The following is a 12,855-nucleotide window of genomic DNA, read 5'->3' as shown; positions in this document are numbered from 1 at the left end:
CTTTGTTCTTGGACCAGTTTGCTACACTTAAAATTAAAACTCATAGCACATCATGAGACATCTTGATCATTTTCCTGCAAACAGCAGCTAAAAATACATGAACTATAACACTATCAAAAGACTCCATTGTATCGTCATTCTACACTGCACAAAGCACAGTCTGTTTAAACAAATAGTAAATAGTAAAACAAATAATCTTACCCAAATGATCATAGCCTGATATACACTTTAAAATATGTGTAGTGACATTTAATCACTTTTATAACTGAGAAATTGATGATTATACATTTTAATCTTGTATTATCAGTGTTGAAATAATTAGTTAACTGTTTTTCAGAGCAAATGTATCGTGTCTGGTATGTAATAGTTTGCCTTTACATGTGGAGAGCAATGGATGAATGAATTTGGTTGTGTGAATAATTTATTTTATTTATGATATAAAATGTATGATTAAAATGTACCTTTTAGAGTGGGAATTTTAAGAGGCTTTTACACAAAGGAGTGTAAATCAACTTTGAAAAAGGAGGGAAAGAGGTGATCATGTGACATTGTAAAGGCTAATTGGCTCAAGACACCTTTGGCCAACCTCAACTCAACAAAACCTCCCCTCCTAGGACGAACTCTCTCCTTTGGCTGATCTTTCTTGGCTCTTGCTCATCTCTTAGCCTTTCTTCAGCTGGCTTTGATTCAGTGCCCCTCTGCCTAGGTTCTGCACAATGTAGAGTTCAGGAATGCCCAGAACGTAAAGTTCTGAGAGGAGTTTCTTCTCTGCTCTACGACTCACACATGTGACAGGGAGTCGCGAGTCTCCCTTGGGAGAGGACTCAAAGCCCCACCTGATAATTCCAGCACTGAATCATCTGGCAATATACTGATGACATGTTGATTTCATTTAATTCACTCCTATTGTAAAGTAGTAAATAATATGTTGTTATGGTCTGCACATTTCCAGCATGTTTACAAACGGATTTAACCATGCTGAGGATTGCCTTTAGAAACAGTACTATTGAAGTCCAATAGAGTAATTTGCTAGCTCTGCGTTTAGCCAACACAAACAAGCATGATGTGCAATGAGAACTAGTGCTGGGGAAACTAATTGAAGCTAACAGCTAACTACAGGATACTAAGCTACAAGCTATTCAAACATTAAAGTTTACAAACTACAGTCAAAAGCTAGCTACAAAGACATAATTTAACACTAAGAGACCCACTGTAGCAGAACTGCAAACATATCAGGATTACTGGGTTTACCATATTTTTTGGCATCGTCATGACATAAAGGTTAAAAACTACCGAAAACACCCTAAGGTATACAAGTGATTTGAAAACACAGCAGTGCTAAACTTAATAATTGTATTAATATCAAATGAAACATAAAATATAACACTCAAACTTCTGGGAACACTATTGAAACTTTTTAAAAAGCAATTTAAATTTTTTATGAACTGTGTAAACAAACAACATTCTAAAATGAACTAGAATTCTCAATGTACTTATAGAAAGACATAATCTAGGAAAATGTGTTCAATCTTTGTTCATTGCCTCAGCTTGCTCAGTTCCAAGGATATATGTGCAAAACAACATAATATCTTATTGTACACTGAGCTACATGTCGCAATAAACACCAAGGCCATGGGTTTGACTCACAAACTTCAGTAGTGAATGGACTGTAACTCTCTTTGGATAAATGTAAATTTAAATAAAAAAAATAAATAAAACAGCCATGTTGCATTTTAATGCATGTTAAATATGTTTATTAAAAAATTACTTTTTACAGGAGAAGCCATACAATTTTGAAAACAGCTGAACTATGGTCACGCTACTCAGAAATGTAGTTAAATTAGTACTGTAGCTCCTCCAATAGAGAATGTCAAGGGTAAACCAGTGTCACACACACAACTGATACACACAAAAATGTAATTATTGTAAATGAGCAGACATTAATTCCATGAAAATAGATCTTTATGGCAGGATTGTCGCTCCGTCCCAGCTTTTATTCGAAGACACAATCGGCACTTTAGTCCATAAGGAAGAACTCTCAAGTGCTCACGCACACACTGTCTCCTCGTCTGCCACCCAGCCCATTACCAGAGCTCGGGCTGGCACACACCCATCCAGCAAGAACAAATGGTCCCAGCTCTTGTGCCAAGATTACTTCAGACTCTATAAATGTGATGCTCAGGGTGACCCCGTGAGGAGTCAGATTCTCAAGGCCACTGGCATTGCGATGGAGAGCAGTCGATAAAATTACTTTGATGGAATGAAAACCAGACAACAACATGGCAAATAAAAAAATGAATGGGCATGACATTTAGTTTGAGTTGAAAGTATTTTGTTAGCTTACTTGAAGTGATCACATTGTGTTACAAGAAGTAGCAAAGATGACTCACCATTCAAAATATAAACTTATCCCAGGATTTGTGCTCATTATTCTGTAATGGTGGAAATTCAGGCATGGTCAGGAATTTTGCTAATTTTCATGCATGCGCTAATTCTAGGCGCAAGTGGGTTTGGCAAAATTGCGCGTGCTATGCGCTAATGGGTTAGGTCAAGGGCAATTTAATTCAGATGTTCTTCTCCGGTTATGGCTGTGTCTGTGTCCTATTATATAGTCCATTCCCTCAAGCACCAGTGATACAAACAAAATCAGAACATTCATAAGAAGTTGGTAGTGTAAATGGACTGTTTGAATTAGAATAACCGCAATATGGACACGCTCCATTTAAATCCTTAGAAAATGTTATTCTCATCTGGATATGGATGTACGCTCCATTAAATTACAAGGAATATAAGTATTATGAATTATTTTCATCTACTGACACAAATCATGGCTATTATTAAACGATTGTATTGGCATGCACTTTACATCTGGTCGATTCTGATTTTGAACAAAAACAAATATTTATTGAAACAAGAAATAAGTAAACCAAAAAAAATTCTAAATTCAAATTACACTTCAAACAAAATGAAAATATAATTAAAATAATTAAATGGTCAAAAAAAATTATTAAAAAAAATTATAATTTAAAAACCCAAAATTTTTTATCCTCTCTATATACTTCACATCACATTTTGCAGTGACTTAAAATCACTGTGAAAATACTTTTAAATATACCAGTACAAATTAGATAATAAATGTAATTGTACATAATAATAGTAATAATAATAAAAAATATAGTTTAGTTCAAATCTCATACATTATTATTTCATAAGATTGCTACAACTCTGATCGTCAGGTATATTATTTGATGTTCCACTGTGTTTGGAATTTGCACCGAAACCAGATGTAGCGCAAGGTCGCTGCGAGTAGTGCTGCGCCTTGAGCAGTGACAAAAATAGAGCCCAAAAACTGTTTTCACTTTTCTACTGTCATAGTTCGGTCATGGAGAGCACTTTTGAAAGTCTCCATTTTTGATGGAGAAAAACATCCCAGTGTGGAAAGAGGTGTAAACACATCTAAATGTATGCATTAAAAGAAGAAAAAATATAATAATAATAATATATATATATATATATATATATATATATATATATATATATGTATATAGTTTGTATATATATAAAACTAAGGATTTTGCTGTTTCGGAAGGACATTCTTAATTTAATTCACCAAAGTGGCATACAACTGATCAAAATGTACAGTCAGTGTTCAGATAATACTGATGTAAAACCAGCTTTTTTTTTCAAATCTAGACAGGTCCAATTTCCAGCAGCCATTAATCCAACACCTTATCCTTGAGAAATAATTCTAAATTTCAAATTTGGTACTACTAGAAAATCACTTATCATTATATCATAGTCAGTTGAGAGCTATTTGGTTAGTTAAAGGAAGCTTAACATTGTATTTGTGTTTGTTTGTTTGTTTGTTTGTGAGTTGCCACAGTATGAATAGACTGGCATGTCTTAAGGTCAATATTTGGTCACAAATGGCAAAAAAGAAACAGCTTTCTCTAGAAACGTGTCAGTCAATCATTGTTTTGAGAAATGAAGGCAATTTCAATCCTTGAAACGGAAGATTTCATACAAAGCTTTACACTACAGTCTTCAAAGACAAAGGACAACTGGTTCTAACAAGGACAGAAAGAGATGTGGAAGGCCAGATGTACAACTAAACAAGAAGATAAGTACATCAGAGTCTCTAGTTTGAGACTGCTCACATGTCCTCAGCTGACAGCTTCATTGAATTCTACCCACTCAAAACCAGTTTCATGTACAACAGTAAAGAGAAGACTCAGGGTACAGGAAGAATTGCAAAGAAAAAGCCACTTTTGAAACAGAATATAAAAAAAAAGGTTAGAGTGGGCAAAAAAACAGATATTGGACAACAGATAATTGGAAAAGATTGTTATGGATCTTAATCCCACTGAGCTTTTGTGGGATCAGCTAGACTGCATCATTGATGCACGTGGAGGATATTTTGAAGAGAAATCTTTGAAGTAGTCCTGAACATTTTTTTTTAAATATTAATAGTAAAAACTGATCAGTTGAATGCCACTTTTGGTGAATTAAAGGACCAATTTCTTTCCATAAGACAAAAATCTGTACATTATTCAAAACTTTTGACTGCCAGTGTGTATATACACTCACCTAAAGGATTATTAGGAACACCTGTTCAATTTCTCATTAATGCAATTATCTAATCAACCAATCACATGGCAGTTGCTTCAATGCATTTAGGAGTGTGGTCCTGGTCAAGACAATCTCCTGAACTCCAAACTGAATGTCAGAATGGGAAAGAAAGGTGATTTAAGCCATTTTGAGCGTGGCATGGTTGTTGGTGCCAGACGGGCCGGTCTGAGTATTTCACAATCTGCTCAGTAACTGGGATTTTCACGCACAACCATTTCTAGGGTTTACAAAGAATGGTGTGAAAAGGAAAAACATCCAGTATGCGGCAGTTCCGTGGGCGAAAATGCCTTGTTGATGCTAGAGGTCAGAGGAGAATGGGCCGACTGATTCAAGCTGATAGAAGAGCAACTTTGACTGAAATAACCACTTGTTACAACCGAGGTATGCAGCAAAGCATTTGTGAAGCTACAACACGCACAACCTTGAGGCGGATGGGCTACAACAGCAGAAGACCCCACTGGGTACCACTCATCTCCACTACAAATAGGAAAAAGAGGCTACAATTTGCAAGAGCTCACCAAAATTGGACAGTTGAAGACTGGAAAAATGTTGCCTGGTCTGATGAGTCTCGATTTCTGTTGAGACATTCAGATGGTAGAGTCAGAATTTGGCGTAAATAGAATGAGAACATGGATCCATCATGCCTTGTTACCACTGTGCAGGCTGGTGGTGGTGGTGTAATGGTGTGGGGGATGTTTTCTTGGCACACTTTAGGTCCCTTAGTGCCAATTGGGCATCGTTTAAATGCCACGGCCTACCTGAGCATTGTTTCTGACCATGTCCATCCCTTTATGGCCACCATGTACCCATCCTCTGATGGCTGCTTCCAGCAGGATAATGCACCATGTCACAAAGCTCGAATCATTTCAAATTGGTTTCTTGAACATGACAATGAGTTCACTGTACTAAAATGGCCCCCACAGTCACCAGATCTCAACCCAATAGAGCATCTTTGGGATGTGGTGGAACAGGAGCTTCGTGCCCTGGATGTGCATCCCACAAATCTCCATCAACTGCAAGATGCTATCCTATCAATATGGGCCAACATTTCTAAAGAATGCTTTCAGCACCTTGTTGAATCAATGCCACGTAGAATTAAGGCAGTTCTGAAGGCGAAAGGGGTCAAACACAGTATTAGTATGGTGTTCCTAATAATCCTTTAGGTGAGTGTATATATATATATATATATATATATATATATATATATATATATATATATATATATGATGTGGCCTTACTCCAAACCCAGTGGGTTCTTATTTGGTGCCTATATAAATTTGAATAGAAAGACATGAATGCCAAATGCTTACTACCGTCAAGTCGAAATACATAAAGATATGAAGATGAAGCATGTTGACTATACCATGTCGATTACTCTCAAGCATTCAGAGTCTTCAAAATGCTCAAGCCCATGTGATTTTTTTCAAACTTATTAGTCCCTCTAACTCTCAAGCAACACCATGCAGCTTATAATAAATGTTTCCGAGTAAATTAAATATAATCACTGTGGGGGTTCGTTCCACACTCGTAATTTTTCTGTCTCTCTAACAAATCAAAGACAACCAACGTGCTATGAAGTGAATAAGAAATTCAAATGAAAGTCTGCAACTTATTAGCAGAATTGCCTTGCAGTCGGTAAAGGTAATTATCCATCTGGCCAAGCAATTCAAACACAATTTGAAAAGCAAGACACAGTGATATGAGTGAAATAAACATGACATTTTTATACTGAGAATTTCACACAAGATATTTGATATGCAAAGATTAGCTTACACTATTTATACTAGTAGTCATCTAAAATGCAAAATGAAATTGGACAAGAATGTCATTATGATTTCCCTCAGAAATCAATTACATCTCTGTTTTACTCCAAACAGAGATGACCAGCACTGAAAGAATTTCCTTGCAAGTACATAAATTCCTTTTAAAACTGAGGACAGTAAACATTAACTTGTGTCACCATTAATAGTTTCAGTAACTTTGGACTCAAAAGTGTATTTATGTTGTTTACACTCATGTTTGAAAGTCTTGAACGTATGCCCTTTCGTAAATGTATGATCATGGGGGACTTGTTTCTTAAAAAGAAGGCACAGCATCTACAGTAGTTACAAGACTGTACTGGTGAATCTCACGGAAACATGACCAGGTCACATTTTATCCCAAAATTTAAAGAAAAGATAAAAAGTATTTTGCATAATGAAAACAAAACCAAGCACATTTCACCATGTACTCATTATATAGCGAATATTAATAATTATAAATTATTTACATTATCATCACTTGTTATTAAATGTAGCTTGCTAAACTACAAGTTACTGTTAATTTAAAGAAGTTTAATTACAGATAAGCTATTATTTTGAAAAACAAGCCAGTAGCTATTTTTAAAGAGTTTTAAAGTAGCCTCAACTACTTTGAGGCTAGTTAAATGTGCAATTTCATTTAAATCATATAACTAAAAGAATCAATAATATAATTAATCTAATTTATGATAACATTACCAAATTTTAACATAACTTTACACAAAAAACAACAAATAAAACAGAAAAAGCCAGAAGTTTAGACAAATACATTTAAACTCAGTTTTTCACAATTCCTGTTATAGTAGAAAACATTTCCTGTCTTAGCTCAGTTAGGATCAATACTTTATTTTAAGAATGTGATATGTCAAAATAATAGTAGAGAGAATGATACATTTCAGCTTGTATTTTGTTTTTCATCAAATTCCCAGTGGGTCAGAAGTTTACATACACTTACTTTTAGTATGTGGTAGCATCGCCACTAAATTGTTTAACTTGGGTCAAAATTTTGGGTAGCCTTCCACAACCTTCTCACAATAAGTTGCTAGAATTTTGGCCCAGTCCTCCAGAAAGAACTGAGTCAGGTTTGTAGGCCTCCTTGCCCACACATGCTTTTTCAGTTCTATTCACAAATCTTCTATCGGATTAAGGTCAGGGCTTTGTGATGACCACTCCAATTCCTTGACTTTGTTGTCCTTAAGCCATTTTGCATAAACTTTGGAGGAATGCTTGGAATCATTGTCCATTTGGAAGATCCGTTTGTGACCGAGCTTTAACTTCCTGGCTGATGTCTTGAGATGTTGCTTCAATATATCTACATAATTTTCCTTCCTCACGATGCCATCTATTTTGTTATGTGCACCAGTCTTACCTGCAGCAAAAGCACCCCCACAACATGATGTTGCCACCCCCATGCTTCACAGTTGGAATGATATTCTTCGGCTTGCAAACCTCAACCTTTTTCCTTCAAACATAATGATGGTCATTATGGCCAAACATCTTGGTTATTGTTGTAACCTCCATTCCATGATGGAGGGAACGAGAGGTTGTGTCGATGTAGTGAAACTAGGGGTTGCTCTTGGGAGCCCCAAACACCTCTGATCTTTGAGAAAAGGCCAATGGGTATTGGTGAGTGGAATTTTCATTCCTCTCCCCCGGACATACAGGTGTAAAAGGAGCTGGCCCCCATCCACCCATTCAGGTGCAAGCAAGCTGCTGCGCGTGTAATAGCAGGTGCACCGATCTGCACGTAGCCCCCAAAAAGCGTTGTAGAGTTGTGTGTGTGTGTGGGGGGGGGCATATCTAGTGTTGGAGCAGGCCACACCATCTGTAGTATTTTAGGTTTTCGGTTTGGGCATTTTAATACAATATATTTGCATCACAGATGTGGTTTTTCCTTTCCTATTCATTCAGGAGGAAAAGACACCACAGGGACCACATCCTACCCAAAGGGAAGGTTAACATGTGACAAATACGACACGTGGGCTTACCAGCCACACGTGGAAGAGGCGTGGTGGTAGGTCCTACCTAAGGTGAAGTTTTACAGACACGGCGACCAGGGGCAAAGAAAGCTTTGCCGAAGGGAGACGTACTGGGGCTGTCACGAGGAGCATGAGATCCAAGAACCAAATCTGGGTGGGTCAGTATGGCGCCACGAGGATGACCTGTTCCTCATCCTCCCTGACCTTGCACAAAATCTGTGCAAATAGGCTCACTGGGGGAAAAACATATTTGCTTTGCCAAATTGACTCCAAATCAGCTGGACCACCTTGAGTTGGAGTCTCCACTCTCCCCTGAGCATTACCTGCCAAAAGAGTGCATCCTCTGTGCAGGTGATTATTGCCTGGGATATGAATGGCCCGCAGCAACCTCAGTGACCAGAGACTCCAGAGGAGGAGTCGGCAGGCCAGTTACATGCGACGTGAGCGTAATATTAATCTCGGAAGCCCCAAACGGCTGAGGTGCCCGAGCACCAGGTCCCTGTGTGTACACAACAGATCTCAAGAGTGGGTCGACGACATAATTGAGGATGCAAATGCCCACTTCCCTTACTGGTGCAAGGGCTGCCTCTGCGACTTTAATGCAGACAAGCGGCGACAGTGACAGACTGAGGGGGAGGACCTTGTACTGATAAGCACAGCCCTCAAAGGCAAAATATATTAAGGGCATGTGCTGAGGAAACACAGAGACGTGGAAGTATGGATCTTTCAGGTCTATCACCGCAAACTAATCTTGATGCCGGATGCACGCCAAAATGTGTCCCTGACTCCCGTTCAAGACGCCATCAGCATCTTGAACGGGAGTCAGAAAAGGAACAAGTCGTGAGCTCAGAAAGAAATGTTAAGCTGGCTGTGAGGCAAGCTGCCTGTCTCATCCCAGAACTCAACCAGGGCAATCAAGCGTACTGGGGAATGGGAGGTCCATGGGGGATTACCCGGAAAAGGGAGAGAAAGCTGCTGAAATGTGCCGTATATCCAACACCAAACACTTCTTTCTTGCTTCAGTAAGGTGAATGGAATGGCAGTGGAATTCTCTGCTCAACACCACTTGGCTCCGAAGAAAAAATCTGAATGAGTGGTTATACCCGTATGTCCAGGGGAGTGGCATGCCAATTTCCATTGGCCTTTTCAATTGTTTTACTCATTCAATTGTTTTACTCATGTCATACACAAAGGTGATATCCTAAACGAATTGTCAAAACTATAGTTTGCTATTATGATGGCTCAAGATGGCACAGAGTATGGCTGCTGTGTTGCGGGCTCCGACACAACACTGCAGGTTTTTGTTTGTTTTGTTTACAGTTTTTAGTTTTCTTGTATTGGATGTTGTCTGTCTTATTGCATACGACAGACAAACACTTTTGGACATTGGTTCTGTAATTACACACCAAAAACCGGACTTCAAATTCCTCAATGCCTACCCATTGTTTACAAACACACCAGTGCACCGAGCGGACAGAGCAAAAGACCTCTCAGGTAAAAGCAGAGGTGGAGGTGTATGTTTTATGATCAACAAATCTTGGTGTGATCAGATGAATATACATTTTATCAAGTCTTCTCTCCTGATCTGGAATTTCTCATGCTTCTTGGTCGACCATTCTGGCTACCGTGGGAATTCATTATCATGCTGTGTACATCCCCCCACAAGCCGACACAGACCGGGTACTCAAGGAACTGTATGGGAGTATAAGTGAGCAGGGAACCGTGCACCCTGAGGCCACGTTCATTGTAACTGGGGACTTTAACTAAGCCAATTTGACAACAATCACACCAAAATACCACCAACACATCAGCTTCAACACACGAGGGGACCGGGTTTTGGACCATTGCTATTCTCCTTTTCGGGATGGCTACAAATCCCTCCCCCGCCCACCATTTTGCAAATCAGACCACTCTTCTGTTCTGCTTCTGCCCGCTTACAGGCATAAACTGAAACAGGAAGCACCCACCCTCAGAACAATCCAGTGCTGGTCGAAACAATCAGACTATACGCTACAAGACTGTTTTGATCACGCGGACTGGAATATGTTCCGGTCCGCCTTTGATGACGACATCGAGGTATACACTGATATTTATTTGTGTTATGGCTTAATATATTTGTACTGTGGCTCAATTTATTTGTGTTGTGGCTCAATTCATTTGTATTGTGGCTTAATATATTTGTGTTATATCTTAATTTATTTGTGTTTTGAGTTAATGTTGTGTTGTGAGTAGGGATGCAACGGTATGAGATTTTCAAGGTACGATCACGTCACAGAAAATATCACGGTTTCAGGTATTACACACTGTAATGTATTATAGCTGGCAGGACACAGGAGCAGACGATGACGATGATGTAGTGATCCCAAGTGCAGTTTATTTTACAAGATGAGTGAAATCCAACGTGAAGTGGAACAAAACATAACATAAACATAACTTGACATAGACTATGATACATGGACTTGACTTGACTTAGCATGACAAAGTTACACCAAACAATACTCGACAAGAGACAATGCAAACATGTAGGCTGAGGCGTGGCTGTTACATGGCATGGAGCAGGCTGAGGCGTGTCTGTGACATGGCATGGAGCAGGCTGAGGCGTGGCTGTGACATAGCATGGAGCAGGCTGAGGGATGGCTGTTACATGGCATGGATCAGGCTGACTCTGGCTTGGCTGTGACATGGCATGGAACAGGCTGACACTGGCTTGGCTGTGACATGGCATGGATCAAGGAAGAGATTGGCTCACTCGATCCCAAATGAAAACCGTCTTTCAGGGCTACCTCATTAAAACCAACCTTGGTGGCCAGAGAGCAGAAGTCCATCACATAGTCCTCCAGGGGACGATTCCCCTGACGTAGGCGCCGAACTGCTAAGAGCACAATGGGCGGTAGAGTATTCTGTAACGTATTATAGCTGGTTTGGCAGACATGACGTGAAACTCTGGCTTAGCGGACATGATGTGAAACTCTGGCTCGGCTGCGGCATGTCGTGAAACTCTGGCTCGGCGGCCAAGTTGAGGAACTCTTGCTCAGTGGCGGCCATGTCGAGGAACTCTGGCTCGATATCCGCCTCCTCCACAGTGAACGTGGAACCAATGATCAGCAGGGCGAGGTTGATATATTGGGCCAGATTGAGGGTACTGCAACCACTAGACATCAAGGAAGAGATCGGCTCACTCAATCCCAAATGTAAACAGTCTTTGAGGGCGAACTCATTAAAACCAACCTCGCTGGCCAGAGAGCATAAGTCCATCACATAGTCCTCCAGGGGACGATTCCCATGACGTAGGCATAGGAGCCGAACTTCTGGGTCCATAATGGCCGATGGATTATTCTGTAACGTATTATAGCTGGCAGGACACTATAATACACCAACAACTGACATCAACAACAAAAGCAACAGGATTTTTTTTTCTCCCCCCTTTTAAAAATTGAAGAGCATATTTACTTACATGTAAGTAAATTATTGTTCTGTTTGATTCCTAATTTCAAACATAATTCAAACAGAGCATACATATTCCACAGGAGGTAAGGTCATTTCCATGGTTAGGTCAGTGTAGATAGTCTTAAATTATAGTATTTATAAAAAAATAATTTCTAGCTGAAACACATCTTGAAAATTTAATATATTTGTGGTGTGGCTTTTTTCTTTGTGTTGTGAACTTTTGTTTGCTTTGTAAATGTTGTTGTGTTGTGCACCTCTGGGCCACCGCAGTTAACAGCAGTATTTCATTTTTTGTTTTTCTACAAAAACATTAAGATATAGATGTCGTACAGGTGCTTCTGGGGGGACCTTCGAGTGATTTCATCAATTGTCAATACAATTTTTATTTATTTATTTATTACTTTTATTTATTTATTTTCCCCATTAAAGAGAATTATTACCATTATTCTTATTGGTAATTAGATACTCATCATTGTAATACATTGACATATTTAAATAAGCTTAATTCAAATGTAGTACAACAAATACTAGCATGATGTACAAATACTTCACAATTTAAAGAATACAGAATATCTATTGTGTGTGTGTTACAGTAAAGGTATTTTATTCAAGTAAAATTGATTCCTGCACATCACATCTGGAACAGCCAATTAAAAGGAAGTGTCCACACACTTTTGGCCATATAGTGTATGACTTCCGAAATTTCCCAAGATGACTTAAAAGAGAGCAGGATGGTCCTAATCTGTCCTTCAGATCTTTAATTTCCTATACTGAGAATTTTATTTCAGGAAAATAACTCATTGAATGGGGTTTTCAGCCACGATGCCTGATTGTAACAGGAAACAGCATGTTTTGTACTCTTACACTGTCACCAACATCTAAAGATCCCCTCCCCATTTATATATTTGCTGTTAGGGGAATCATGATTTGCGAATGATAACAGGAAAGAGCCAGCAGGTGTTACTCTGAAAGATGGAGTGTCAGACTTCAAAAAAGGTGAA

At 38.9% G+C, this 12,855-nt stretch overlaps 1 protein-coding gene across 1 annotated transcript in view; it reads right to left on the bottom strand.

The window, feature by feature from the left end:
- LOC127653827 (protocadherin-9-like) overlaps positions 1–12,855 on the bottom strand; it is a 516,284-nt gene that overhangs the window by 24,477 nt on the left and 478,952 nt on the right. The gene's annotated exons all lie outside the window — the stretch shown is intronic.

Source organism: Xyrauchen texanus, chromosome 13 (genome assembly GCF_025860055.1).
Source record: "Xyrauchen texanus isolate HMW12.3.18 chromosome 13, RBS_HiC_50CHRs, whole genome shotgun sequence".
Lineage (NCBI taxonomy): Eukaryota > Metazoa > Chordata > Actinopteri > Cypriniformes > Catostomidae > Xyrauchen > Xyrauchen texanus.
Note: the sequence above shows the minus strand (reverse complement) of the source record. Positions and strands in the feature narration are given on the sequence as shown.